This window comes from Columba livia, chromosome 20, assembly GCF_036013475.1.
Source record: "Columba livia isolate bColLiv1 breed racing homer chromosome 20, bColLiv1.pat.W.v2, whole genome shotgun sequence".
Lineage (NCBI taxonomy): Eukaryota > Metazoa > Chordata > Aves > Columbiformes > Columbidae > Columba > Columba livia.
This window is the reverse complement of record NC_088621.1, coordinates 8,986,419-9,014,393: the sequence shown is the minus strand read 5'-3', so window position 1 is coordinate 9,014,393 and position 27,975 is coordinate 8,986,419. Positions and strand designations below refer to the sequence as shown.

Genomic DNA, 27,975 nt, shown 5'->3' with positions numbered 1-27,975 from the left:
GATTGTGATGTGGAACAATGAGCTGTGCAGTGCCAGCTCTGTGTGCATGCTCGCAACTGCCTTATGAACTGTGTTCAATTTACTAAACGTTTTTTTGCTCGCTGACTGACAGTAACAAATCTTTGAGATACTATTGAGTGTTCATGTATTGAAATACCTGTGCATGCAGCTGCTATGTTTTGGCACTGTCCTTTTTTGGCCTTCTCCATCAGTGGGTTTACTCTCCAAGGAGCTAAACAGACTTTGGGATTTTGTGACTTCTGTTTTTTAAGTTAAGGGTCTGTGGCAGTTTGTCTTGTGTAGCCTTAGCCTGTGATCTGGGTCTGGTTGGGGTGTGATTTCCGTGTGGCTGTTGTTTGTTTCCACCGGCCCCACTTATGACTGTTTGCCATAATTCAGTTGAGACCCGTTTGACATAATTTCAGATGAGACCAGAAAGAATGGAAATCCATACAGAAAAACTACTGCATAGGCTGTTTCTTGTGTCCTGCTTGTGTAAGGGTTCAAAAGAGCCTGTGAACCGTGGGGTGGTTGGTTGGGGGAAAGACAGTTGTGTAGCTCATTTGGGAAAATGGAGGGAGATTGTAAATGGCTCCACAGCCTCAGTCTGGCTGGAGAAATACAAACTGCATTTGCTGAGAGCAGCCCAGTCTCTCTAGGGAGCAAACACAGCCAGTTCTCTGGTTCCTTTGCTGTGGAATAACTGAGCTGCTGCCACCCGAGGAGACTGCACAGAGGCAGAGTGGGTACGTGAAGGAAAGGGTAGAGCAAGTTTCTTTGAATATGTTTGTGAAACATGGTGAAAGGACTCTCTCCCAATGTGCCCAGAGGAATAGGGTAGTAATTTAAGATAATAATTGGAGCTGGTTGTGAATTTTTCAGTGACTTTTTTATATTAGAAAATGCTGGCTTTTCAAAATGAGGAAAATATTTTCCTGAAGCATATTGGCTTTGTTAGAACTTCTGAGGAGGGTTCCTTGGATGAGTTTTCTGCACTTGAGAGAGATGCACCCCTGCAAAAGTTGAAAAGGCTGGTTATCAGAGCAGTCACCTGGGATGGAAGGCGGACATCCTCAAGTCCTTGCCTTGCTTCATTGGAATGGTCTTTAAATCCAGCTGGAGGCAACAGCGGGGTGGACAACAGAGCCCACAGTGCTTGCAGTGACTGACAAGGTCGCTGTACTCTGCACTTCCCCGCTCTCAGACCAGGTACCTGAGCCGTTTCTGAATTTGTCATTTAGGTGCTACATTTTGCAGCAAGAGATCAATGGTGTTTACTTTAAAAATCACTCAGTAAATGTCCCACTGCAACTTCATCAGCTGCTCAAAGCTGTGCAAGTCCCCGCTCATCGGGCCAAGTGTTCTGTCCTTAGGGTCGGTCACACTCTGGGGCCTGGGCTGAGTTCTCCAGTGCTCCAGTATTGGGGGGTTCTTGCTGCCCCATGCTGTGTCCCCTACTTTGCAGGGGCTCTGGTAGCACGTTGAGTAAGGGAACCAAAGGAAGTTTGAACGTCTTAAAGTCCTCCTCAGGACCCAGCTGTGAGCTGGGTTGATCTGATATTTCAGTTGTGTCCCAGACAGATGGGAAAAGCCTACTGCATGGTTTGGATTTGTTGTGTTGCAAGCAACTTTCAATTGCTTATGGCCTGCTGGACAGCTGAAAGGTCAGACAACTTCTGACCTGTCTCATATCTAGAATAATTACTTGCCCTCATGTTGTTTCCAGCTCTGTACGGTGCTGGCTTTGTGTGTCCCCTCTCTCAAGCTGTAGCATGCAAAGCTCAGGCTTTAGCTAACCTCACCGTTTTAGGGGGAGTGGTGATGGGGGGCAACAACAGTCAGGAGTACAGAAAAGATATAATTTAGTTCATGTGCTTTATTTAGAGATTGGAGGTGGACTTGCAGTTTACAATGGAGGCTATTGCCAAACTCTTTAAAATGTGAATAGTTTGATTTTTTTTCTAATGTGTTTACAAGGATGTTCTAAAGTCTGAGTCCTGCTTTTTTTCACCATTGCAATTGTATTTTGCCTTGTTAAAAGTAATAGTTGTTCAGTAGCTAGAAGTTAAATTTAAATAATACTTAGATCCAAATCCTTTGGAGGGCTTTCAAACCCACTATGTTTCAGCTTGTCACTGTTTGAAGGGGTTGTGTTATGGTTGTCCTTGATGGCAGCAGGGGGGACTTTGGTCTGTTGGTGGCCCTGTTTCACTTGTCCCTGTTTGGCGCTCTAGTGCTATATGTGAATTGTAAGGGTTCTGCAGAGTAAGCGTGTACTGAGTAGTGTCGGAAGGATGTTATTGAGCTAGGGGTGACCTGGACTAGTAGATCCATGGTGTGCATCAGTGCTGGGAGAGGCTGGGTCAGCGGACCACAGCTCTGCAACCTGGACCTCTTTCCCTGTTTTGTCTGTTTGGGTTCTAAACTGTAAAAGGGGAGTGACTGTGTGCACTGAGCTGTGTGGGTTAGCTCTTCAATACCAGCATCAGAAAACATGTACACACACTGTGTTTCTTGTACTGCTGAAGCTGAGGACAGGAGTGTAGTAGTTCCTCTGAGTTGTTAGTGCAGGGTGAGAAAATTCCCTGGTTGTTTCTGTGTCCCGTGAAATGGATGTGAACAGTGTGTGTTTGAATGGGAAAGAGAGGAGGAAGGGCTGAGGAGACGAGGTGGCAGATCAACAGTGGAAGTTGTAAGTTGGGGGCTGTTTCCTGCACCTCAGGCTGCTCAGGGCAATGGGAATTTAAGGGGTTTTTATCATCTGATTTCCCAGCTTCTAGCTGTTACAACAATGTCTGCTTTCAGCTCTCTCCTCTTTGGCAAGAGCTCTGTTCCGCTGCTCTCCTGTAGCTGGTTTATAGGGTGCCTCAGAGAATGAGGTAGTAGATGGAGTCATCACATCCTGTTTGATTGCAAGGGAGGCAGAATTAAACCTTCACTGGGCAGGAATGTCTCTCTAATTTAACAGTTAGGATATATTTTAAAATAATAGTACAGGTAACGCGCAGTAAAGTAACCATCAGTCTTTCTTTCCAATAGACTTTTTAGGTTGCAAAAAGACTGAATTGGAGCCACAGTTGGATTTATGCTTATCTTTCTCACTGTACTAGCAAAGCTGGTTAGGGATTTATTTGTATTTTTCTGGATGAGGGATTTTTCCAGAACTCACTTGAAGATTATTGCTTTTGAAAATCCCCTTCTGTGAGATTTAGGGAAAAAGGAGAGTTAATGGAACTGGCACTGGAAAGATGGGGAAAGCAGTGGTGAGAATATTGAGCAAATTACTTTTTTCATTTGAAATATAATTACATGAGATGTGTTATATTGTAATGTAAAACCCTGTGAGGTGCAGAGATAGGTATTAAAATGTTTATACTCAAAATAATCTGGTGCTAAGGGCAAAAAGCAGGGCAGGCATTTGGCCAGATGATGGTGCTGTGGTTTCACAGAAATTCTCCCCACTGTGGTAAATAACAATGTTTTGACGTGGCTATTATTGAGCTTTCGTTCTAGTTTGATACATCAGCAGTGTTAGCCCTGCAGGGCTGTGTCACTTGGGACTCCTGGCCATGACTGGCAGTGATGTGGAAAGAAAACTGCTTCCCGCTCCACAAAGCGAGACCCACAGTGAAGAATGGCTGGTGCTGCAGCATCGGTTCTTAGGGGAATTTAGAATAATCTTAACCTTTGGAGTGCACTGTACAACTGTCCTGTACACACACAATCAGCTCCTGTAAATTGAGAGGGAACGTGTCCTGTAAGCTTCTGCAAACCTAAGCATGTTGTGTCCAAGTTATGTGTTGAACACAGCAGAAGCGAATAACCATCCAAAGATGGTCACGGTGCAGCAATGGGACGCAACACGTGGTGTCGAAGAGCACATGTAGAAGCGTTAGGAGCATGGTACCTTTTCTTTGAAGCATTGCAGAGCAACACAGTTCCTACCGAGGCTTCATAATCAGAAGCATCCGAAGTGATGAGGAACACAAGGCTTCTGGTGGTGTGGGTGCGGTGGGGTTGGTTTTGTGTTCAGTGGGAGCTCTGAGCATTTATTCCTGAGCTCCTGAGTGACTGCATCAAAGTGGCTTAGCAAGCGACCCATCAGCCAGACTTCAACAATTGACCATCTGCCTGCTCCTTGATGGGAAACGTAAATGGTTTAGCTACCCTCGTGTGTCATTATGCTGTAGTAGATAGTATTTTCTTTAGCGTTTTGTGAGCCCTGTGATGGCATTTGGTAATTGTCATCGTATTGCTTTTAGCAGAGCAGTGTGAAAAGCTGCATAAGCAGAGTGAGGTCCTAACTAATTGTTTTTACTTGATATATATAGGCAGGTGAGGCTCAGTTGCACATGTGGCTTTTTCACCATCTTTTTTGTGTGTGATTCTTAAGTACAGAGCACAGAACAGAGTGATGATAGGGGCTTGTAGATGATTAAGGATATTGCAGTCTCCCTGTATACTGTACTTGGGTATCTCAGTGGTAACTTAAATTTCCCAGCTAAGCTTTTTGCATCCCTGGTGAATTCCTTTAACTGTCTTCAGGGCTTTATCCCTGAGCAGCCAGTGCTTGTTTAAAACATCTCAACCAAAGCTGACTGTAAAGAATCAAGTAGTACCTGGGGCATTGTTAAGGTTATAGTTTAACTGTTGCAGAATGAAGCTTATTCTCTTATTTGAGATCCAATAGCAGTGCAACAGTCAGTTAAGTGTGCCATCAAATGGTGTTGTCCAATTGGGTTTTCTTTGGGGGAAAAACTGCCAAGAGGATGAGCATTGAATGTTTAGCTTCTTGGTTTATCACTTCACCAAATAATCTTGCTGTTGAGAGTGTGTTTGTTGTCATCCTTAATGAGTTCAGGGTATGGACCAAAGATGCTTCTTTCAGGTAGGTTTTCCTCAGTTGCCATGTAGGTGTGTGAAATTTTGGGGTGTTCTATGGTAACAAAGTAGTATTACATGGAGTTTTCTGTTTGTTTTTTGTTTCTTTCCAACTTCTGAGGTCTCTATCCCTTTGCTTTCTTCCACTTTGATTTAGGATTTTCACTATTTTCATAGCTTGACTTGCTGAAAACATAGATAGGATGGCACTTCTCAGCAAATCACACATGCCAAAGCCAGCTTTCAACATAGAAATCCACTGTAATGAAGGCACCGAGATGGCAAAAAAATAGAAGGCTAAAGCCATGATTCTGTACTGCAGAACTTCAGAGGAAACTGTCCGCTTCCAATAGAACGGGGTTTTCTCAGTCACCGCCAGGACTGAACACAGAATTGGGATGCAGCAAACCAGCTGGACTGGGGGCGTTGGTACCAACCGCGGGGATGGGCGGGCGCTGCTTGGCCTCTGCGAGCAGGGACCCTGTGCTGATGGAAACATGGGGCGCGGGTTTTGAGCAAACCCATTGCAAACCCAGCTGCTCATCTCACTAGCCTTGTACTGCCACAGCCCTGCTGTTCTGACATTCAGAAAACCTTTGCTGTAGATATTTTTTTTCTTAATACTCCTATGGCTATCAGTCCATAGGAAATGACTATTGTTCCCTGCAGCTCGGGTTCATTTGTAAAATGTAGATAAACGTGCTGTCTTTGTGAAGTACTTGGGTGCTAAAAAATGCAGGGTGCTGCTTGGCAGCCTGGGCCATGCTGCAGCTTTCTGTTCAAGGAGTGTTACTGTTTCCTACCACAGTCTAACATGCAAGACTTTTCCCGTGATGTTTTGAGTCCCAGGAAGAAGGCAGAGGTAGGTCTGCTTCATGGGGACTTGGGACTTCTGCATAAAACGTTCTCTCAGAACTAATTAGAACTTTGAGAAATCATCAGAACTTGAGAAATCAACAGAACTGATTCATTTATCAGTGCTGCGTAACTAACAGCTTATGTTAAAGGCTTTGAACAAATCTCCACAATGCATCAGTAAATATGCAGATTACTTTTTCCTGTTGGGTCGTGTCTCACTACAATGCTGTGCATTGTTAAAAGATTCCTCTGTGTCTGTAGCTTTCCATACTGGTAAGCTTATTTGTTTTCAAAAGCTCTATTTCAGGACTTATAATATATGGAGAAACACCCTTTAAAATGATTTACCAAGCAAAATTCACTGTACTTCAGCAATAACTAGCAGCTAACAAAGTGTCTAGAGTAAGGACTAAAACAAAGCTGGGACCGGTTACTGTTCAATCATGGCTGTTAACTTGGGTAATCTCCTTTAAAGGGGATTATTGCAGCTATAAAATGTTTTCCCATGGTTATGATGGCAGTAATGGAGAGGATTCATGACTTGCAAAACTTTTGCTGGGCAGAGTTCACTGCTGGGTTCTTTAACTGATATTGCAAAGTGAGCCTCAGTTTGGAGAGGTAAAGGAGACAGGATTGGATGCAGCAATGAGCGTTTCAGAATAGTGAAGCAGAAGAGCTAAAAAGTATTGATATGCTTTAAAAGTTGATTTCAAATCATTTTTTTTTGTCCAGACAGAGTTACAAGAATGTAAACTGTATCCTACTTAAAATTGTAGGACTGTAAAAATAAAAAGATCAGTGCCTAATGCAAACTAAATTCAGCTAATTAACACAAGATGATGGCATTTAGTTTCCCAGTTGTTTTCTGATAGCCCTTTGGCTGCCCGCTTGCCTGATTGATGCCAGACGGTGCTGTGGCTGGTGTCGAACCAGAGCTTTAGGGACATGAAGAGCTCTTGGGGGGCTGTTCCAGGCTTTGGGGGGCTGGTGTGGCCGATGGGAGGGTCTTTGTTATGGTGGTTGGGTTGTTTGCTTCATGTTCTGTGCTTGCTTAGCAGCAAAGTGCTGCTCTTCAGCATCCTGGAGAGGAATCCTCATTGTCTAGTAGCAAACGTTCATTATGTGAAGGAACTACTTTATCCCAAATACGTGATAGAGTGAAAATTTTCTGACAATTATGCAGAACAGTTTGTATTAGATTTTATTGGAATTTGTGATTTGGAAGGAGTCCTTATTTTAGGCTAGGGCTTCTGCATTAAGATGAGAAACATCTGGACCCTGTGTGTGCTGATGATATTCTTGCATCCCAGATTTTCAGTGGTAAGTAGCTTTGGAAGCTTGATGAGTTTGCTTTTGTGCAGGACAGTTTAGGAAGTAGATATAGAAACTATTTTGGTTTGTTTTACAGAGAATTTTCTTATATTTCATATGTTTTGAAAGAAATTTAGTACTTAATTTTAATGAGATTAGGTGGTGAGGCGAGGTAAAATGAGGCACAGCAAGGCATGTGTGCAGAACAACATCATTGACAGAAAGGCGATTGCATGCTCTAAGAATAACATCATGTTGGATTCCTTTTTTTTTCTCTTGGCTTTTAGAATCAAGCTATTGCTTCTTCTCTTAGTTCTAAAATCTCCTTGGTAGCAGAAGCTGGCTTTTAACCACTTGATTCCAGCAATGGAGTCCTGACAGAAAGCGTTGAAGATAGTCCAACTTGTGAATAAGCTTGATATTGTGGTCCTGCTTTCTGAATCACCTTGGTGATGGTTATGAAGCAGTCTCCCAGTACAGACTGAAACACTTCCAGCATGAGGTGGAGCAGAAGGTGGTCCCGTCTTTTCTGCCAGGACTCATTGCACAAAGAACTCTCTGCTGGCTGTGGCCTCCATTTTCAGGCTCAAAACTTAAGTATGTGCATCCTCCTGATGTAACATGATGCAACACACCTACAGATTTTTCTGCTTACCGGTGTGTGACCACCATTAACCCTCAATATCTTACCCATCAAGATGCTCACACCTGTCATGTACCATATATAAACCACTATTCCAGAAACAGAACTTCTGCACTTATACGTGGATGTGTCTGTGCGACTGTTTGACTTGTCATGATTGTCAGTTCCCAGCTTCTTTCCCTTGCATTACACTGGTGAACTGGAACTCTGATAAAGGAGTTATGTACAGTGATGACAAGAATTGATTTCCAATTTCCTGTAGAATGACTCTATCATTGCTTGTGACTCAGGCGATTTAGCTTATATTACAGTGCTAGCTAGGGGCTATAGATCACCCTGACAGTCGTCTAGTCACAGAGCATGCTGATTTTGACAAGCTATTGAAAGAGAGATTTTATGAGAGTTTCCTTTGTGAAACAGCTTAAAGTACCATTTTCTGTTGTTGGATCATGTGTAAAGAGATGTTGTGCGAGGAAGAACAGAAGTATTGGGCTTAGTTTGTCTAATTTGCCCTTAATTTTTGTGGTTGAGAGCGTGTGGAAAAACTGAACAGCCCTCTTGCCTTAGATCTGCTTTAGAACATGCAGCTATTTGTGTTAGGTCAGACAGATGTCCCTGGACCTTTTTAGGAGTGATAAGTAGCAGATGCTTAGGGAAACAGTATAAAAATAAGGCAGATATAAGAGTGGGGCTTTGCTGGATGTGCCCTGGCAGATTCAACAGTCAGTGATCTGGAGCCTTGCTGAGGTGGGTGGATAACGTTAAACAGAAAGAGATGCTATTGCTGCCCTCATTCAAGAATTGCTGTTGCTCAATGATTTGATTTGCTGGAAGCAGCAAGATCTTATCTCTTGCCACTGCTGACCTGGAGGTAGCATGGGATGGGAGTGGAGTGTCCTTTTGCTACCTGCAAACAGCTCCCAGCATGTCCTTGTTCAGCTGTGTCACCTAACTCGAGTGCAAAGCCCCTGTGACAGCTGAGGTTAGGCTGAGATCAGGACAGGTGTAAGGGCAGTCTGGGACTGTCACATGAAGCGGCCCATATATATATATATATATATATATATGTATATATTTTTAGGTGCTTTGCTGAGCAAATATGCTTTTATGTTGTCTTGGGCAGTCATATTCCTCATCACTCGAAGATCTGATTGTTTTGTACTTCATCCTCACAAGTGCATCTGGAAAGGGAGATGCTCACATCCTACAAGAATGTAGAGCAAGATATGTAAAGGTAAATACTCACCAGAAGATGTTTGGCTCTTAGCTCACTGTTTCTACTGTAGAATAATCTGTATTTGGCAATTTAGGCTGGAAGGAAGTGGACTACAAAAAAAAATTAGAAAAAAATGTATAAGGCAGTGGTACACAGACACTAATTAGTATATCACAGCATACTTGTTTTTCTACTTGATGCAATGACACTTTCCCCCCCGCCTTAGTAATTAATTAATGTTTGGAAAACATTTAATAAATGTAAAGCTCTCAGTAAGAGGTAAATGCTGTTAATTGTAATTACCAAGTAGGTTATTTCCTAGCTTTCCTATGGTTCTGTTCCCTCTGGATGAACACCAAGGGATGTTCACCTTCGGGGCAGCTGGATAACTCCAGTTCTCATAGTGAAGGCGGAGATAAAGCAGTTTGTGCTTGTTTTGTCAGCAGGAGGGGGAACCAACTACAATGCTAGAAATTTTCCATTGCTCAGGTGTCTTTTAATTACAGCATGCTAAAAATTCATTGGCTGCACAACAGCCAAGTTTGCTGCAATAACATCTCAGTTAGGTCTCTAAGTGGAGTGGTTGTTTGACCTGCATTTCTGGAGATTGCTGTCTGGACCTGTGCAAACAGCGATTCAGCTTATCTGTCATCAAAATGTTCGTGTTTTTTTTTACCTTAACCTTCCTGTGCTTCCTCCCCTGTACCTTATTAAGCCTCTGACACTGTCACTTGTGTCATGCTGCATTAATGGCTTCAGGAGATTTAACGTGACAACATAATGGCTCAGTTCATACCTGCCAGGTACAAGCTGGATGAAGCAGCACATGAGGCATTTTTAGCCTGTGATCAAAGTGATTGAAGGAGATAAACCCCAGGGGTCTTACTTAATTGCTGTAATAATGACTTTAACAGACAAATAAAGAATTGCTGGGAGGATGGCATGATGGGGAGATACTCTTACTTCTGGGAGTGAGGTCTGTAGCCTCCTTGGGATCACAGATGCCCTGAGTGGATGATACAGGGTCAGACTGGGGGTGAGAGCAGCAGCAGGAACGCGTTGAGCTCTGCATGGGGCAGGCGATGAGCCGGGGAGGGTTTTGCATCAGGATGAGCAGCCAGCACAGGCAGTACGGTTGTGCAAGTCTGCCATGGGCTGCCTGGTTAGGAAGAAGAAATAGGCCAGACCTTCTTCAGACAGCTGGAAGCAGACTGCTGTTCGCAGGCTCTGGTCCTCTTGGGGAACTTGAATCACCCCATTTTCTGCTGGAAGGGCAACCCAGCAAGACACAGACAATCCGGGTGGTTTCTGGAGTGCATTGTTGAAAAATTCCTGACAAAGATGGTCAAGGAGTTGACAAGGGGGGCTGCTCTGCTGGGCCTCACACTTAGAAACAAGGAAGAATGGGTTGGGCATGTAAAGACATTTTGGTCCCTGTGTCCTAATGACCTTTGGAGACTGACCTCAGTCTTGGTTGGTGGGCAGACTGTTGGGGAGTTGTGTGCCCACACGTGACTGCAGCAAGGCAGGTAAATTCAAGGTGTAAAGCTTTGGGAGCACAGTTACTCTGAAGCTGGTGCGTGGAAGCAGCTGCCAGATGTTCCTGGTGTTCTCCTGGGGCTGGCTCAGGGTATTCAGGGTCAGAAATCACTCCTGGAGTCAAGTCATAGCCCTCCACCATGGAAGTTGTTTTTTCTCCAGTGATATCCACTTAGTTCCTAACAAAAATGTATTCAAAAGATTAGTGACAGAACACTTGGAAGCTGGAACCACTCAGGACTAATGATATAATTACTGTATAAAGCCATGTGTAAAGCAATTATGTGCTATTGTTCTCTTCCGTTCGCTATCTCTAGAAAAGTGAGCCATCTTGGCAGGCCGGGATGGGAATGCATTGAGCTGACTGTTACGTAGGAATATGAATAATTTGTGTGCATATTTATAAAAGAAAAATGATGTGTTTACAATGTGACCGAATTGCTTACATGTAAAAATCTTTGTACAGAAACAGCTTGCTGTTAGAATTTCTGATGTGGCCAGTGGTTTTCAAGAGGTAGTCTCATCACTTCTGTAGGTTTTTGTGTGTGTTTGGTTGGTTTGTTTTTTTTTGTTCCACCTCTAAAGAGGATGTTATTAAAACAGCATTAAGGGTTAGAAATGTTTGTTGTTTATTGCATTCTGTGTTTCCAAGTGAGTGAAACCTTTGCTTTCTTCAGCTTTGAAGAAATGCCTAAAGTTAAGAGTTCCTCAGAGGAACTATGGTTTCCTCTCTTTATTTGCTGTTGGAAAAGTATTCTTAATAATGTGGTATCACAACAGCTGGGCAATTGAGTATTAAATGAATGATCTTAGATTACAGAAATGCTGGAGAAGTTGAATATAATTGTGTTCATCATGTGTTTATCTCCAACTTGGCTTCCTGTGAACCTTTGAGTTACTTCTACAAGAAGAGATTATGTTCTCCAAGCATTTATCTTCTCAATTTTGTTTTACGTAAGAGTAGAACGCAGGATATGAGAAGTGCTTATGCATATCTGTTGAATAAGGGATCATGGGAATTCATCCAACTTTATCATATGTAACTCTTATTTCCCACATTAAAATCCTATATTCAAACGCTGAAGATCCCTGCGAGGGCACGCACTTGAGCTCCCAGGAAATAACAAATAGTCTCTAATACCTCCCCCACTCCCACCCTTTTCTGTTATTTTTCCAGATAGGTTGCATGGTTGTGCTGGGCTTGAATTTTCATTCCTGATGCATGGCAGTAATACTGATAACTTCCAGTTCTGTTGGCTGTGACGTTTCTTTGGTATCCTCTGCTGCTTCTATGAATGCAAAATACAAGTCGTGCGCTTGTTACCTGGCGGAATTTTAATTTCTTCAACTTTATCTCTTGAGGCTTTTTTCCTGATTCTGCTTTGCATGCTACCTCAAAGAACAGGCTTGATGATGGAATATATCTAGCAGTTTTATGTGTGGTGTTGTTGAGGGTTTAGGTTGCGGGGTGACAATCAAACCCTGGCAGATGTATTGTCAAGCTCCCTCTTCCCCCCGCTTCCCCCTTTTGCCCCTCCCTCTCCCCCTTCCCACTCAGCACAGGTGATCGGGAGGGCAAGAAGGACAGAGAGAAGAGAGTTGGAAACATTAAAGATGTTTTACTAATGCTACTGATAAGAATAGAGAAAATAATACAAAATATACAAAACCAATCTTGGAAGTCTCTGCAACTGCAGAGCCGGCACCCGAAGTCCTGGGCTGGACTCTGCAGCCAACCGGAGCTGGATTCAGTCTGTCACTGGCCTCAGTTCGCAGGGACGACTCGCAAGGTCCTCTCCTAATGTCGGCCATAAGCAAAAGGGAAAAAAGGGACAAGATCCTTGTGATCTCCCACTTCTATATGAAGTATTCACGTGAATGGGATGTTATACACAGTTGGTCAGTTTCTTGGTCACCTGTTTCTCGTCGCTCCTCTTGCGAGATGGCCATCCATACTTAGCAATGGAATGTGAGGTTATTGCTATGTTTACCAAAACATGTATCTGGTTCTCCAGGAAAATGCAGTTCATATGAAGCTTTAGCTGACAGGGAAATTCACTAAAAGAGAAACTTGGTTTTTAACAAAATCAGGACAGGTATGAATTTTGTTTTCTGCAGGAATCTGAATGCCAGATGACTGTGACCCAAATGATAGGAAGCACCTTCCAGTCAGTATTGCTGAACTTCGTATAAAGCATCATGAATGTATTTCAGGTGTATACACGAGACTCTGCTCCTTGAAGCAGCATAGAATTCTTTGAAGTGGAGGTGTCTGCAGCGTTAGTAATATGAAAATTTGGCACGATAGCAGGAAAGGCCTGTCATGAGGTATTGTCAGTTCACCTGCTGGAGCCTTTAAAGTGCTAATTTAGATTTCTAAAACAAGCTTAGACCAGAGATACTTTGCAAATTTGAACTTAGCCACTTCAGGCAGGGCTGAGGTAGGAAAAGGGATTTCTCGTGTTCAAAACACAATGGAAAGAAGATGCAGAACAGGAGAAGGACACACAAATTACATGAGTTTTGACAACTTGTACAGTCAGGTGGTATGTGTGTCTATTTGCTCTTTTTGCCCCTCTCAGACCATTTCTTTAACAACTCCGAGCCAGATTTAAGCAGATTTGAAGGAAGAGACTCAAATATACTGTGTTACCTGCATGAAGTTAATTCCTTAAGACAGTCTTTCAGCAAAAGCCTGCGATGTGAGCTGACTTCCCACATGGGACACCCTGTGGGACAGTGTCCTTTTGTGTGTCTTCACTGTGGAAAACAAGAGTTCCTGTGTCAGGGAGCAGCAGAACAGGACAAGCCAGTGGCCAAGGATGGTGACAGCACTGGGTGACAGCAGCGGAGCCCCACAGCTCCTGGGCTGAGCAGAGCTGGACAGTGAAGGCAGCAGCCACGTCTAAGGTCAGTCCTGGAAATCCAGATGTGAACATGGGGAAGGGACAGCTCTGCCACAGCTGGCTCTGAAGGCTTCAGCTTAGGTGGAGCCCCAGCCTGCTGTGCCCGTCCCTCTGCTGCCAGCACAGCTGCCTGTTTTCACCCCACATCTCTAGGTGTTCCTACAAGAAACCCATGAATATTTTAATTTTTTTCCAATGAACCCTTAACAAAATAATTTGAGGCGGATGCTGTCTCTGATAACATAGTTCCATGATGCTTCTCAAAAATGCGGATCTCAGGAAGGGATGTCTCGCCAAGAATGAACCTCAACATTTGCTACAGCAAATGCTGCTTTCTTTTTGCCCAGTCTGCAGCCTTTGAGGAAGCACCAGACACATGGTATTTGCAAAAGACGTCTATTATTTCGACAGAATTTTGCCCACGTTTTCGCATGCGATGATGGAGAGTGACAGTACATTCACAGAGTTGTAAGTGGCTTTTTGGAGCTGATAACGTTTAGAGCAGGAGTGGGAATAATTTATGCACAAATCATTTGCTGTGCAATGTCTGTTGGTGCCGTTTTCTAAGAAAATATTAATTGTAATTAAATTAATCTGGCCCTGTGGAAATATAATCTTGACAAAGTGTGTTTCTTGCTGCCACAAAATGCTATTAGCTCGTTGAATTTTATGTGTTGTTAGTAATTTAAGTACTGTACCAGTCAAAATAACTGCAAATTGCTAGTACCAGATGTCATTAATGCAGAATACTATTTCTCCGCCCTAACCTTATTTTCAGTAATGTGAAGGAGAAAACAGAAGATATTGTGTGGTTAATTAGGAAATTAACTGTTACCTAGTAATCTCGCATTTTGTTTTCTAAAGACAATGCTGCCTTCTGTGTGCAGATCAGAAAATGAAACATAACACTGTTATTAATTCTTCCACTGGAGGAACTGGTGGGGAAACTTTGCTTAAGCAGTTTTAGTTGGCAGATGCAGTTAATGTCAAGCCAGTCCTTTCATCTACAAGCTGGTGTGGGTGAATTAAGATATCAGTGAGGAGATGGGGAGGGAACATGAGTGGGCAAGCGAGCTCGAGAGTGTTTCCCGAAGGAGAGAAGAGAAACCCCCCTGCAGGTGATGGAGACCAGACTGGAAGCTGGACTTGAGTTTGGGCTTCCAGCTTGTCCCTGGGATGCCCCCAGCACCCGGCTGGGGGTGCTCATGGGGACAGGTGGTGCATAGATAGTCATGGATGGATGGACTTGATGATCTTGCAGGTCTCTTCTAACCGAAATGATGCTATTCTATGATTCTTTGCCTTGCTCCTTTTTTGCTACTGGTCTAAGTCATACATAAAATGCATACTGTAAAACTAGGCGTGACAATAGTTCTCAAGATTGAAAATATGCTTTGAAACTAGGCAAGGTTTTTCTTTTCTCTTTACTGTGATCTGGATCAAACTGAAACGAAATAAATAGCAGTGCTGGGAGAAAGGAAGGAATGTGTTGGCCAGAAGGTATTCACATAACAGCAGTGCAAGAGAGGAGAGGTAAATGCAGAGTTCAGAACTGAGACAGGGTATTGAGCAAAGAGAAAGCAGTGGTGGAAAAAGATAAGAGAAGGAAAAAGGAGAGCAAGGGTAAGGGATAAAATGGATGATCAAATATAAAAAGATGAAGAGGAGGAGAATTGAGTTGAGGGCTAAGTTGCAAGAGGAATGAGAGCAGGGCAAGCATCTTGAGCCTCTGGAAGCAGAGCTGGCTGAAAAAGGTGAACAAAAGGAGAAAAAGGTCAACAGTCTATTGACTGTCAGTCAAACTCTTGACCTGCTGGGTTTTTTGCCATTGAGTTGGAGGCCTGTGGTACGTGAACAGGAATCTTGCAGGTGTTTCTGCAGGTGGAGAGAAGTTAGCCCGGGTGCTATGGGTGCAGGAGAGGAGCCGCAGGAACCTGCCACGTCCTCATGAAACAGTTCCTTTCCAATAACGGAAGGGTTACTAAGATGAGTAAAGTAGCTTCACAGGGAGAAAACACAGGGTACTAAAGGGTGTTTTAATCTAGCTGAGCAAGAATGAGAAGCAGTTGCTGGCAAGTGAAGCCAGGTGCATTCTAATTAGAAATAAGGCAAGCGTCTTCAACAGTGTATCAGATTACCAAGAAAGAGGTGAATTTTCTCTTTCCAAATTTGTCATTATCCTCCTTTGAAATGTGGAAACTAAGGCTATTCAGAAAGGCAGTCTTGCCTACTCTCCTTTTAACGTCTTCAACAAATGGATGGAGTCTTTGCCACAGAACTGTGCTTGGAGCTCACATTGTCACTTCTTTCTGTTTCTATTACTGTTTTCCTGAGTATTGCTCCTTAGTCTTGACAGCAGGACCAGGGAAGGAAAGTACCACTATCTTTTCATGAAAAGCCAGCTGAGGGGAGACGGGCTGACGACGTGTTGTACAGTGCTGTGAGGACAAAGCCTCGTGCTTCATGGCCGCTGGGGACTGGCTAAGAAGTACATACAATCTGAAACTGCACTTGAGGATCTTTTGGTCTGCATGTGAAGGGAAACTTGTCAAGTAAGGAAGGAAAATGGGACACAAGCTTTACTCGCCAGACCCGTGCAATCTCAGTCATTAGAGATTTTCAAGAAGTTAGACAAGTATCTGTCTGGATGGCTTAGAACTCTGAAGGAAGATGGGCTTGGATGATTCATAGACCTTTCCATGGTGAATTTCCAGGATTTTTCCCAGGTGAACATTTTGGTGAATTTTGATTTAGCACATATTTTGTTCAAATGGTTCTTCTTTCCCAGCTAGCTCTGCTTGCTTTGTCAATACTCTCATATTTGCCTCATTTATCAGTCTGCAATTATTTGTAACATCAATTCCCTCTGCTCAGTTTGTTTTAGTTCTCTTTGAATCGTTCCTTCATCCCAGTCCTTCTGGGAACCTGCTAGTAAAGACGCTTCAGATGTCAAGTCCCTTTTAATGTCTGTTTTCAACCTAGGTAAATATCTTAAATCCATTTAATATGCACTTCAGTCATGCTGTATTCTCATGTACTAATTTAGAGGTCTTATATGAATTTAGGAAATTTGCACTGTTGACCTAACTTGTAATGAACTGGAAGACAAAATGAGGTTTGTTAAATACTTTTTGCTGGCAGTTATTATAGGTCCTGGCTTTGTTTTCTGTTGCTTGAATGCTGCGTTAATCATTCCATTCACCTGCTTCTGTTAAATACTGGAATAATGTCACCATCCTTGCAGGCTTTGGAGATGCACAGACTTTGCCTGGAGCTGAGAGTTTACTCTCACTTGACATTAATTATCACTTAAGAGGGAGGAAATCCAACCACCTTGAATTTTGGGATACTGAGCTTTTTCACGAATTTCATCTACGTTGGAAAAGGTAGATTTACAAAACTTATATAAAAAGTCATCTCTCTTGTTCTATGTAACCGTAGCTGGTTTACTGTGTTTTTCCTGGAGCTACAGAAAGGAGATGCCTGGTTACGGCTGAGGAAAACAGGAAAGTGCGGAGTTTTCAGCTCTGCCCTCCGTTTTATTGCCACGCGAGGCTGCCAGTGGCATAGCAAAGAAATACATAAACGTCAAACTGCTGTGGATGTAGTGGGGCAACTTTCAGAAGAAATGGATCAGCTTGAAGTGATCAGCTTTGAGAACACATCAAGAGCTGTCAACACAGCCCGGAGCCGTAAATATTTAATTTGTCTTGACCCTTTTGATGCTGACAATCGATGTTGTTCTCTGCTGCTGCGGATTTGGGACTATTATGCTGACAGTGATACCAGTCAGTTTGTCAAGTGCAATGACACTATCTCTCCATATTCTGTTCTTCATGGTCATGGGCTTCTGTCAGAAGCCTTTGCACACAGAGCATGGACTGTGTGAAATTTATTGCCACAATCCTACTCAGAAGTAGAACAGACCAGCATAATTAGGTAATATATCTTGTTAATGGTAGTTTTATGCAACAAGGTACAAAGTAAAACTGTCTGCCTGCAAAAAAAAAAAACCCAACCAACCCACATTAACTAATGATAAAATTCTGAATGCTTATAGAAGTCAAGCATTAACATTGTGGTTTTGCTTTGCCATCATTTTTTTTAGGTTGTCATTGCATTAAAAACATTCCAAAATATTTGCACTGAGTTAAAAGTATGATTTATCTGTAGCAACTGTTCTTTTTTAGCTGACTTTACCTGTTATAAAGATTGTTGGAGGAACAGGGTATGGCTGTCCAGTAATCACACTGGCACATGGATTCCCTGTCTGGAGAGTACGTCGGTGTTTAAAATGGCGTGTTTTAGTGAAACAGGTAATTCAAAGTGAGGCAGTGGAACTGTTGTTCGTTTCAACTTCCAGAGAGAGGGAGGATTCCACCTAAGGATGATTATTGGTCATCAGTGTGATGGTAATTTTTCATGTGGCGTGTTTCATACCAGTAGGAGCTCAAAAGCATAGGGTTTCCTAAGCAGTCACTCTGGACAGCAGATCTTCTGTGGAGTTTGGTTTTACTCAGCAAAACTTACCCAATGATTTATCAGTTGGGAACACAAAATGTCGCTCCTGTTTGAAACCTGATGGAGCTCTCTCGTGGCCCATTAATGCCTGTGAAGTCTGAAGAAAGGCCATTACTACCCAACTCTTCTGATGTCCTGGTAGCACACAGCAGCATTAAACAAGGTGCCACCTTCTATGCCTGTAGAAATCATTATTTCTCTGGTTTCTCTCAACCTGGGACAGGCTAGGACTGTCTGACTAATACAATTAGAGTCCTGTTGGATCTAAATTTAAAACAATATCACAGCTCTGGTGGTAATTAAAATTTCTAATTTACTCTGTGGGATGAATAAAGGTTAATTTGTTAAGTATATTATGTAGCGTTCTGCTTATCACTGTTCGTGGTTGTACTCCTGTGGTTCTCAGCGATCAGCATGCTGCTCTGTAGAGCATTTGGGTTGAGTGGGACCTGTTGGGAGGTGCATTTTCTCAAAAACATTGAGGTGATGCTTCTTCAGGTCTTGCTTTCACCTGCCAAGGAGCCCTATCTGGTTGAAAACCAGTGGAATTTTCTTCATGAATGACCCTGAGTTCCTTTGGAGTGGGAGCACTTTTCCTCCCTGCTTTATCCTGAAGACAGAACCCAGCACCGTGGCCTCATTTCAGAGAGCAGGCTGATGGAACCACGTTGGCTGCTAGAGTGTAATTTCATCAAATTTCTACTCAGCTACCATAGTGTTCATCTCAAGAGCTGTATTTTATGATCTTGTTTAGTTTTTCAGTTCTTTATCATCAGCTTAGCCGGTGGGCTCAGAGCAGCGTGAGGAGTGCATGGGTGTTACAGATCTGCCGCAGCTGATGGAGGGGAAACAAAACCAGGCCTGCCAGGCTGGCTCCTGTCAGCGATGCGGGGCACACCGCAGCTCTCTGCTGCGGGCAGTACCTGGATGCTCTGCAATTCTCACTGTGCTTTTCCTGAAAACACTTGGAGATGCTGAAGTGCTTTTAGCTCCACTAAAGGGAAATTGAGCTTCTCTGCAGCTGGAGGAGACACAGAGTCCTCTTCAGATGCTCCAAAGTGCTTTAGACCCCTTGCTTAAGAGGTGATGAATTTTCCTCTGGATGTATCCACTTCTATGCATAAGCTTAAGAAAAACATAAACAGCTTGCTTAGACTTGTGCAATTAACTGCTGCTGATTGCCTGCCTAGAGGGATTAGCCAGGACTTTCATACTGATTCAGACACCAAAAGGTAGATTGAGTGAATACCTAAATTACGTTGTTCAGGGAGGTTTGTGTGCTTGCTCAGGAGATGGAAAATGTCCTGGACAATGCCTCGCCATCCTTCCCAGTCCTTTTGCAATTCCCTCTGGTGAACTTTCTCATGGGTACCTTTGCTTATGGGGGGTGTTGGGTGCGGGTGTTGTTGTCTTATTTTATGTCTTTCCTAGTTCAGTTGAGGCTCTAATGCTACAGATGTCTCATCTGCTTGGGAATCGAGTATCTGAAGAATTAAAATACAGTCAAACAACTTATATTTCTATTCTGAAATCATAGAAACCCCCACCAACCACTGCTTATACTGTCTTCAAAACTTGGAGAGTTACAGTTGGGTTGTCTCGATTCACCATGATGTTTTGCGTATCTGCCATTGTGTTTTTAACTCACTGGAGTGTGTTACATCTGAGAGCATATTATTTAGTACAAAATAAATCTATATCATTTAAATTTCAGGCTTTGGACAAATTACTTTTCAACTTGAAAGGGGCTGCTCTGATCTGATGCATCAGTTTAGCAAGGTAACTGCTCACTACTAATGTTTATTCCAGCCTTACTTAAAATAAAGGGTTGTAATCTCAATAATTAGCACTCACTTGTAATAGTTTAGACAGGAAACAGAGGCGATTATTTGTCTGTAGGGTCCTTTTTAGTTTGTACATACAAGCCTTATTTTGCACATGAATTTGAAATAAAGAAAGGCATGTGTGGCAGATGGGCTGGAATTCTTTCCTCTGAGGAATCCAGTTTGGAAGTTAAATGTATATTATGTTTTGTTCCTGTCTTTAAAGTTAGGAAGAAAGCAATTCTACAGGGACTTGGGGAGAGGTGTTCATGAGGCATTTATATCAACTGTTGTTCACAAGCAGACAGAATTGGATAATGCTTGACAGGAAATGGGAGATTAAACCCCCTCATGTGTGGTGCGGAGGAGACACCCCAGATGGTGAATCTGCAGCCCCATGGAGCGGCGCGTCCAGGAGCTGCTTTCAAGCTGCCGATACAACTGGTGCTCAATCTTCCAAAGGGGCCAGATGTTACTGCTCACTTTTTGTATGGCTGGGACCCAAAGAGAAATAGAGACCTTGCATTTTCTCTGTTTTCACACTGCCATATGGGAGTGGGATGCAACATAAATTGAATTGCATGGAGTTTTGTAGGTGGGTTGTTAGGTTTATCTCCATTCCATGTTACAGCAGCTGCTGATGCTTTGTGGGCCTTTTAGGTTCTTGCTTTGCTTTGCTGAGGTTGACGTGCAGGAAGGCACAGATTCCAAAGCCTTGACCCTGCAAATAGGAAGGAGAATAGTTTGTTTTATGTGAAGGCAGCATTGCCAGTGTTAGAATGTGCGTGAATAGGACGTGCAATATGAAAGGTTGTCATAAGGGAAGATAGCAGAAAGCTGCTTGTGTTACAAAAGCAAATACCAAGAAGCCATAGTCATGAAGAGAGCACTGTGGCAAAAAATATTGAATGAGACATTGAGGGACAGTGCACTTGACACTCTACAATCTCGTATTTCAAAGCAAGCGGAGCAGCCCAGTGTGGAGTGTGTTCTCCCAGGGCTTGCAGGGGACACTGCACTGATTTGCAGAGCTGCTGCTGACCATGGCCGCTTGCTCCAGTGCTCTGTGGTCAACAGCCCTGCCAGCTGTCCTTCTGAGCTGGTTTTGGAAAGGATTTGCACCGCCTACAGCCCTTTCTCAGCTCCTACCAACAATGGGTACATCTATAATGGCATGGAAGGGCTGTACCTTCTGGCATCAATAACTGCTATCACAACATAAACAACAAATGGAAATACTGAAGTCAAAAAACCCATGCAGATTGTGCACCTTACTAGAGTGTGGCAAAGTGTTTTGTTTGGGTGATGGGACTGAAGTCAAGATCTGTTGTGTTTTTTTTCCCCCTAAGGCAAATTGCCATCCTGAACTCCAGGTCCCATCTGTTGCGGCTGCTGCTGGCAGCGTTGATGGTGCGTGTGCCAGTTGAGGTGCTGGCACTTTGTGCGTTTGCAGCTCAGCACTGTGTTTTCTCTCGTGTTTCAAGCTGTGCCTGTTGCGCAGATGTGTGAAGTGAGGAAGATGTTGCAGCGTCGCTCCAGCTCTCAGTGTGGGTCTGTGCTCCAGAGCTTCCCGCCTCCTCTTGTGCCACACCTACCCCCCCAAAACAAGCAAGTAGCCCCGTGATTCAGCACTTTCCTGCTGTGCAAATCGGGACCTGCTAATGGACACACACAGCACAGCTGGCAGTTCCCTGCTGCAGAGTCACAGAATCCCAGAATGTCAGGGGTTGGAAGGGCCCTGGAAAGCTCATCCAGTGCAATCCCCCCATGGAGCAGGAACACCCAGATGAGGTTACACAGGAAGGTGTCCAGGCGGGTTGGAATGTCTGCAGAGAAGGAGACTCCACAACCCCCCTGGGCAGCCTGGGCCAGGCTCTGCCACCCTCACTGAGAAGAAGTTTCTTCTCAAATTTAAGTGGAACCTCCTGTGTTCCAGTTTGAACCCATTACCCCTTGTCCTATCACTGGTTGTCACCGAGAAGAGCCTGGCTCCATCCTCCTGACACTCACCCTTTAGATATCTGTAAACATGAAAGAGGTCACCCCTCAGTCTCCTCTCCTCCAAACTCCAGAGCCCCAGCTCCCTCAGCCTTTCCTCACACGGGAGATGCTCCACTCCCTTCAGCATCTTGGTGGCTGCGCTGGACTCTCTGCAGCAGTTCCCTGTCCTGCTGGAACTGAGGGGCCACAACTGGACACAATATTCCAGGTGTGGTCTCCCCAGGGCAGAGCAGAGGGGCAGGAGAACCTCTCTGACCTACTGACCACCCCCTTCTAACCCACCCCAGGTACCACTGGCCTTCCTGGCCACAAGGGCCCAGTGCTGGCTCATGGTCACCCTGCTGTCCCCAGGACCCCCAGGTCCCTTTCCCCTACGCTGCTCTCGAACAGGTCGTTCCCAATGGCCAGACTGTCATTAGGAGCAGTCAGAGGTGCTGCAGTCCCTCCTTGGACACCAAAGAAAACAAATGGCTTTTAAATCCAGCCTCTGTGGCATGGCAGCATGTGGGTGCCCAGAGGCACTCAAGTACCTCCAGCCAGAGGGTAGTGAATGTGAATTGCTATTATTAATAATAATAATATTAATGAAAAAGCTCCCAAAGATCAAGGGCTTTCAAATTAATTATTCCTAGTTACAATATACAGCATGAAAAGAGCCTGCCTAAACCAATAATGGGCTTCTAGTCCTTTCCTTATTAAATTAATTTTTTTTCAGATCTTCAGATTTTTCCCCATCTGTGCAAATTTTTTATAAATATTTAAAAGAAGAATTAGAAAGGAAAGATTAAGGAGAGCAGAAGCAGCAGTGAGCCAGCTGAGAAAGGAGTATGGAGAAGAAATAACTTATGAGATACTGAAGCATTTTTGAATAAATATCCTTTCATTTTTATTACTATTATAGTTCTTTTTCAAATACTCTTATGACCAGATTCTGCATTTCTTGTGCATTTAAATCTCCCATTAACCTCAATGCCACAATATTCAAAGGACCAAATCTTGCCTTCCATGCGCTCAGTGGGACTTTGGATTCGTGAGGAATGAAAAATTGCATCTATAGGATAATTGAGCAATCCTTTTATTCTGGAAGTGATAGTAGAGATGGAAAGTAATCAGATACTTCTGTATGAATCATACTGTCTTAAAATATGATCATTGCCTGGGTTCATCTGAACTGTAGATGTGAGTTTTCCTGCTGTCCATATGGATGAGTATTAACAACAGTGCTCTTTCCTTATCCAGCTTCTCCCTGCAAGTCCGGAGGTGACACCCTGTTCCCATTGAAATCACGAGCAAAATTCTTGCTGACTTCAGAGAACCCAGGAAATCGCTGCAGAAACCTTAAGAAAACTATACCGGAAAATATTTACCATTGTCATTAGACCCTTGGGAACTTTTCCAGACTGCTTTGCTCTTACACACACCTTTGTAAGGCCATTTATTCTAAGTTTATTATTTGTGACTGTGTTGAACACCAAAAAAAGATGAAACTATGGAAGGTATTGCTCTAGTTGCTTTGTGTAGTTGGAACAACACTCTGCATAATCGCATGATTTTACACATGGTTTTCCATTGTTGGTATTTTATTTATGCCACATTTTTGAGCTGATAATTTAAAAGCTTACAGTATCTTTTGAAAGTATTATTTAAATAGATCATTTAATTCTCAGTGGGGAGTATCTATTTTTCCCCTTCAAGAAGAATGACATTGTAGTTGCTAAGTATATCGCGGTTAAGAAGGAATTGTTTTGACCCAAGGCAGGGAGAGATAAAACAACATTCTTTATTCTTCTGTGCCTCTGTAGCCCCTCTCCCCCACTTCACAAATCATAGTTACCTGAACAACAGGCATTTGGATGCCTCACTGACTGTTCATGTCCCTGCTGAGGTAGATCCTCCAAATAACAGGAATTTTGGCTCTGGTTGTGCAGACCAGCTCAGATTGCTGAGGACTGGCCAGCTGGTTCGGGGAGTGCAGGAGCTGTCGGTGTTGTGGGAGTGGAGTCTGTCCTGTGTCTGCCAGGCGAGTGCTGTCAAAGGGCTGTTTGACAGTGGATGGAATGATGGAATGGATGGAATGGATGGCTTTTGAGTAGATGGAATATCAAACAAATTTGATATTTGACAATCAAAACCAACATCACGGATGAGTTGGTGTGGGATGAATTCTTCCTGAAAACAGGGAGCTGCTCTGACCCTCCCTCCGCAGCCTCTTGGTCCTGTTGTGAATGTGAGGGTGGATTTCTAAGTGACTCCTGGTGACGCTGAGAAGCAGTATTTTCCATTAGTTGTAAATAATTGCGTGTTGGGACACTTGAGCTGAGATGCCTGTGTACCAACCCAGGACAACCTGTCTCCTCCTTTCTGTGTTCACCTCCTTGGCAGTAGAGCTGTGGGAGTGGGACGTCCCTTTTTCAACAGAACCGGCCAACAAGGAAAATAGCGATGGGGAAAAAAGAGTAGATGTTAGAGCTCTGATTCCAGCAGATTTCTGTCTTGTTTACATCTTAAGTGTGCTAAACTTGATTGAAGGACTTAATGATCAATATTCCCGTCCCTTGTGTTTAAACATGAAAAGTAGATTTGGAAGAAGCAGAGAGTTATGCAGCTACAAATTAACCTGTGCACATTATATAAGTCTGATTTTTTTTTTTTTAATGCACTATATGGGAATTATATTTCTTCTGTTTTGACACTAGTAGAAGTTAATAAAATAATTAAAAATAATTTCCCAGCCTAGAGAAAGCTTTAACTATGTAAGCTATTATTTCTATAGCCTCCTCTTGCAACGTGTTGCTGAAGTGCATTTGTTTTTTCCTTTTCCACAAGGAGAAATCAATCTTATTAGGTCAGCGCTATGTTTTAAACCACTGTGAAATGTCTGGTTTATTATTTGAAAGTAGAACAGCCTTAGAATCTTCTTCAGGGCAAAAAATATAGTTAATAGAGAAAAAGCAGATGGTGATAAAGAAAAGCTTGGCAGGGAGTGGGGAGATCTGAGCCCTTGCAGAGAAGCGTGTTCAGCGTGTTGGAGGGGACGGCTGTGGCCTTGTTCCTTTTGTCCCTTGAATCCGCGCAGTTCATGAGCATGGTGAACCTCAATGACATTTAATGGATAATAGGAAATAATTTTGCTGCTCTCACTTGGGGATGTGAATTTATGACTAGTCTCAGATCTCTTTTCTTCTTTTGTGATGCTGTTGAGGGAGGGAGGCTCCGAACAAAATGCAAGTGTTCAGTTAAAATTACTTTCTTCTTTTCTGTTTTGCCATGTGCGATCTATAGCTGTTAAAAACAAACAAATAGAACAGGTAAAAACAAGAGTAGATTTTACATGGTGGGAATGTTGAAGAAAATGACGGACTTGCCTTTCCTAAGGTAAAAACAAATACCATGCTTAGAGGGTTTTTATTTGTTTCATATAACCATAGAAACTAGTGTGGATGATTTTCCTCTAATGTATCTGTGTATAAGAGACAGGTCTAGGTATATGTCATAATAATTTCAGTTTGCATTTTTGACCTCTCTGTGTCTCGCGGTATAAGCTTTGCAAGGGCCCTTAGTCAGAGACCCTATGAGCTGTGTAACTCACTTTTATTAACTGTAGAGTTAATATTCTAGTACTGCTTACACCTGGTGATAGAAGAATTGAATCATTACAAAGCTTTTCTTCATGGAAACGCCTTATGCCGACTTTAGCAACATCTGTAGGGTCTATTTCAATATTCTCCATTTTCTTGTGACTTCTAACCTGTTTCTAAAACTGCACAGGAAACAGGCAGCGCTTACCATCCACTTATCTCTGCACCAACTCATACAGAGGTTATGAAATTAATAATCTCTTTGGCCATCAGGGCAAATAATAAACAACCCTGACCTGACTAAGGAACAACATTGATCCAAACTGCTCAAGAGCAGCTCAGGAGGCAAAGTCCTTTAGAAGCCTCTTGGAGATGGGCAGGGGGCAAGAGAAACTCTCCAGGGTTGCAGCTTTTCACGGTGTGCAACACGTTTGATGGCTCAAGTGTGCAGGCTGGTGTGCTGTGGGTGTATAAATCATAGTGGAAATTTTTTCCATCCCCTTTCGTACAGATAATGACCCCAGTTTAAAGAAAAATCACTTAAAGAGAGGTTTGATCAAGGCAGACAAAATGAGTCTTCAGTGGGCACAAATTGAAATATGGGAAATTCTATTTAATTGTATGAAACCTCTGTCTTATTGTAAGGTTGATCAAACACTAGGACAGGTTGTCTGAAGGGATTATGGAGCCTCCATCCTTGGAGATACTCAAACACCGACAGGACACCTGAGCGACCCGCTGCGGGTGGCCCTGCTTTGAGCAGGGTCTGTAGAGGCGCCTTCCAGTCCCAGTGTCCCTGTGGTTCTGTGGAATAATGATGGTGTGAAATGATGAGCCAGGTGACTGTGACTCATCCTTTATTTTTTAATAACAAGGTCAAGCAGGCATTTGAGAAGTGTACCGATTAAGTACTGTGCTCTTCTTCCAGGCTTTTCAGCCCCAGAGGGAGTTTGGTGTAGTTGAGGAGCAGAAGGAGAAGGTTTGGAGAAGTGAGAGCAAATGCTAACAAGTTTTGGGTTTTGATCTGTAGGCAGTGGAATGCAGCTCATTTCATGCTTGTATGTGCCTTCAATGCTGGATGCTGGGCTGAAGACTGGATTAATTAGCTTGTGTAATACTGGTTATACAAATCCATGTGTGGTCTGTGCGTTCTCTGTTCCTAGAAATGAGACGAGGCTGCTGTAAATTCTGTTCTAAGGAAAAAGCGCAGAAAGGGAAAATAATGGTCTTTTTGAAATCACCTAGCAGCACACATTCATTCTGGGCACATACTTGGCTCAGCGGGTGGCATTATTTACTGACCAAAGAACATTAGTCAGCATGGCAAGCTATGGACATTTCAAATCAGAAAAAAAACTACTCATGAAGTCTTCCCCTGACTATATAGCTCCTCTTTTTAATTTATTGTTCGCAGTAGGTGGAGAAGATTGAAATTACAGTGGAGATTAAAAATGAGCAGACAGAAACTCAGCAAAGCGGTCTGGCAGTTTTGAGAACTATCCAGATCTGAGTGGGAGGAGCCTGCACTCAACTGCGGTCCCTCCTTCCGCACCCCAAACAGGCCGCCAGCGCCTGGCTTTGTTTGGCAGCCGCTCTCCAGCGCTGGGGTTGCTGCTGGGCTGCGTGGGGAAGGCGGAGCAGCATGGCAGCGGTTCAGCAAAACTCACTGGGTGGGCCAAGCGGGGAGCGGGTACAGCGCCTCGGAAATGGAACCAAGTGGCCAAGATACGTGGAATATTTTTAGTGAACTATTGACACATGGTCTGCAAGAGTGAGTTATTCGTGAACAGTTTTGTGTAACGAATACATTCCGGAAGTTCACTAAATGTTCAAAGAGAGATGAAAGGTGAAATGCAGTGAATAAATTATTCATAACAAATTACTCACTAAGCTCTATTCATCATTGAGATGAGATAGAATTATTGACTGGACATGGAAACAAAATTTCATTTCAGCGAGCTGATATTAAAATACTGGAATGTTAGTGTAATTATGCTGTGACTGTAAAGACTTTACTATTCTGCAGTAAAATATGCATTGGGTACTGATGCAAGATTGATATTCCGTGGGGCTAGCACACTGGATTTTTCCTTTAAGTACACTATTGATCTCTTCCCATAGCGAGACAAATTTTTACTGATTTCCTTTGCTTATAATTTGCTGAAGATCAAATGCTGTGCTCAGCTGGATGTGATGAAGAGTGCTTAAACTGGAAGTGATATATATGTAGGTGTTAAGCATTCTTCCTCGTGCTCGGATGCCAATCTGCAGTGTGTTAAATGTTCCTGTGATGTGAGCGCTTGGCTTCTGTTCAGCTGTGTGTGTGGAGCTGTCTGCGCTGACATGGGAATCTTTTGGCCATCAGGTTGGGAAACGGCATTTAAAATGTTCTCTCCAGTACAACTTCCATCATCACTACAGCTGGTGGATCTAAGTGGATATTGTGAACGTGTATTCATGTTTCTCCAACCCAGGGGACGCTTTCTTTAGACGGATCCTTATCTTTTTGAATCATTTTCTTCTCGCTTTGATTCTTAAGGTACAAAGTTAATATTAGCGTGTCTGCTGCAGCCTGGACATGGCTATTTATTACTGACATGACCCTAATGCTCCAAGTCCTACATGAAGTTGATGTGCCATCGTGTCAGCTGCATTTCTACAAGAAGACCTTGTATTTCCTTGAGCTGTACTGTGTAGT

General features: G+C 43.2%; 1 long non-coding RNA gene across 1 annotated transcript in view; it reads left to right on the top strand.

Annotated features, from left to right (window-relative positions):
• LOC110359241 (uncharacterized) overlaps window positions 1-23,114 on the top strand; it is a 75,915-nt gene extending 52,801 nt beyond the window's left edge. Inside the window, exon 4 of the long non-coding RNA XR_010467370.1 lies at window positions 22,939-23,114. This is a non-coding gene — a long non-coding RNA (uncharacterized LOC110359241). The remainder of the gene's footprint in view (window positions 1-22,938) is intronic.
• The last annotated feature ends 4,861 nt before the right edge of the window (window positions 23,115-27,975 follow it).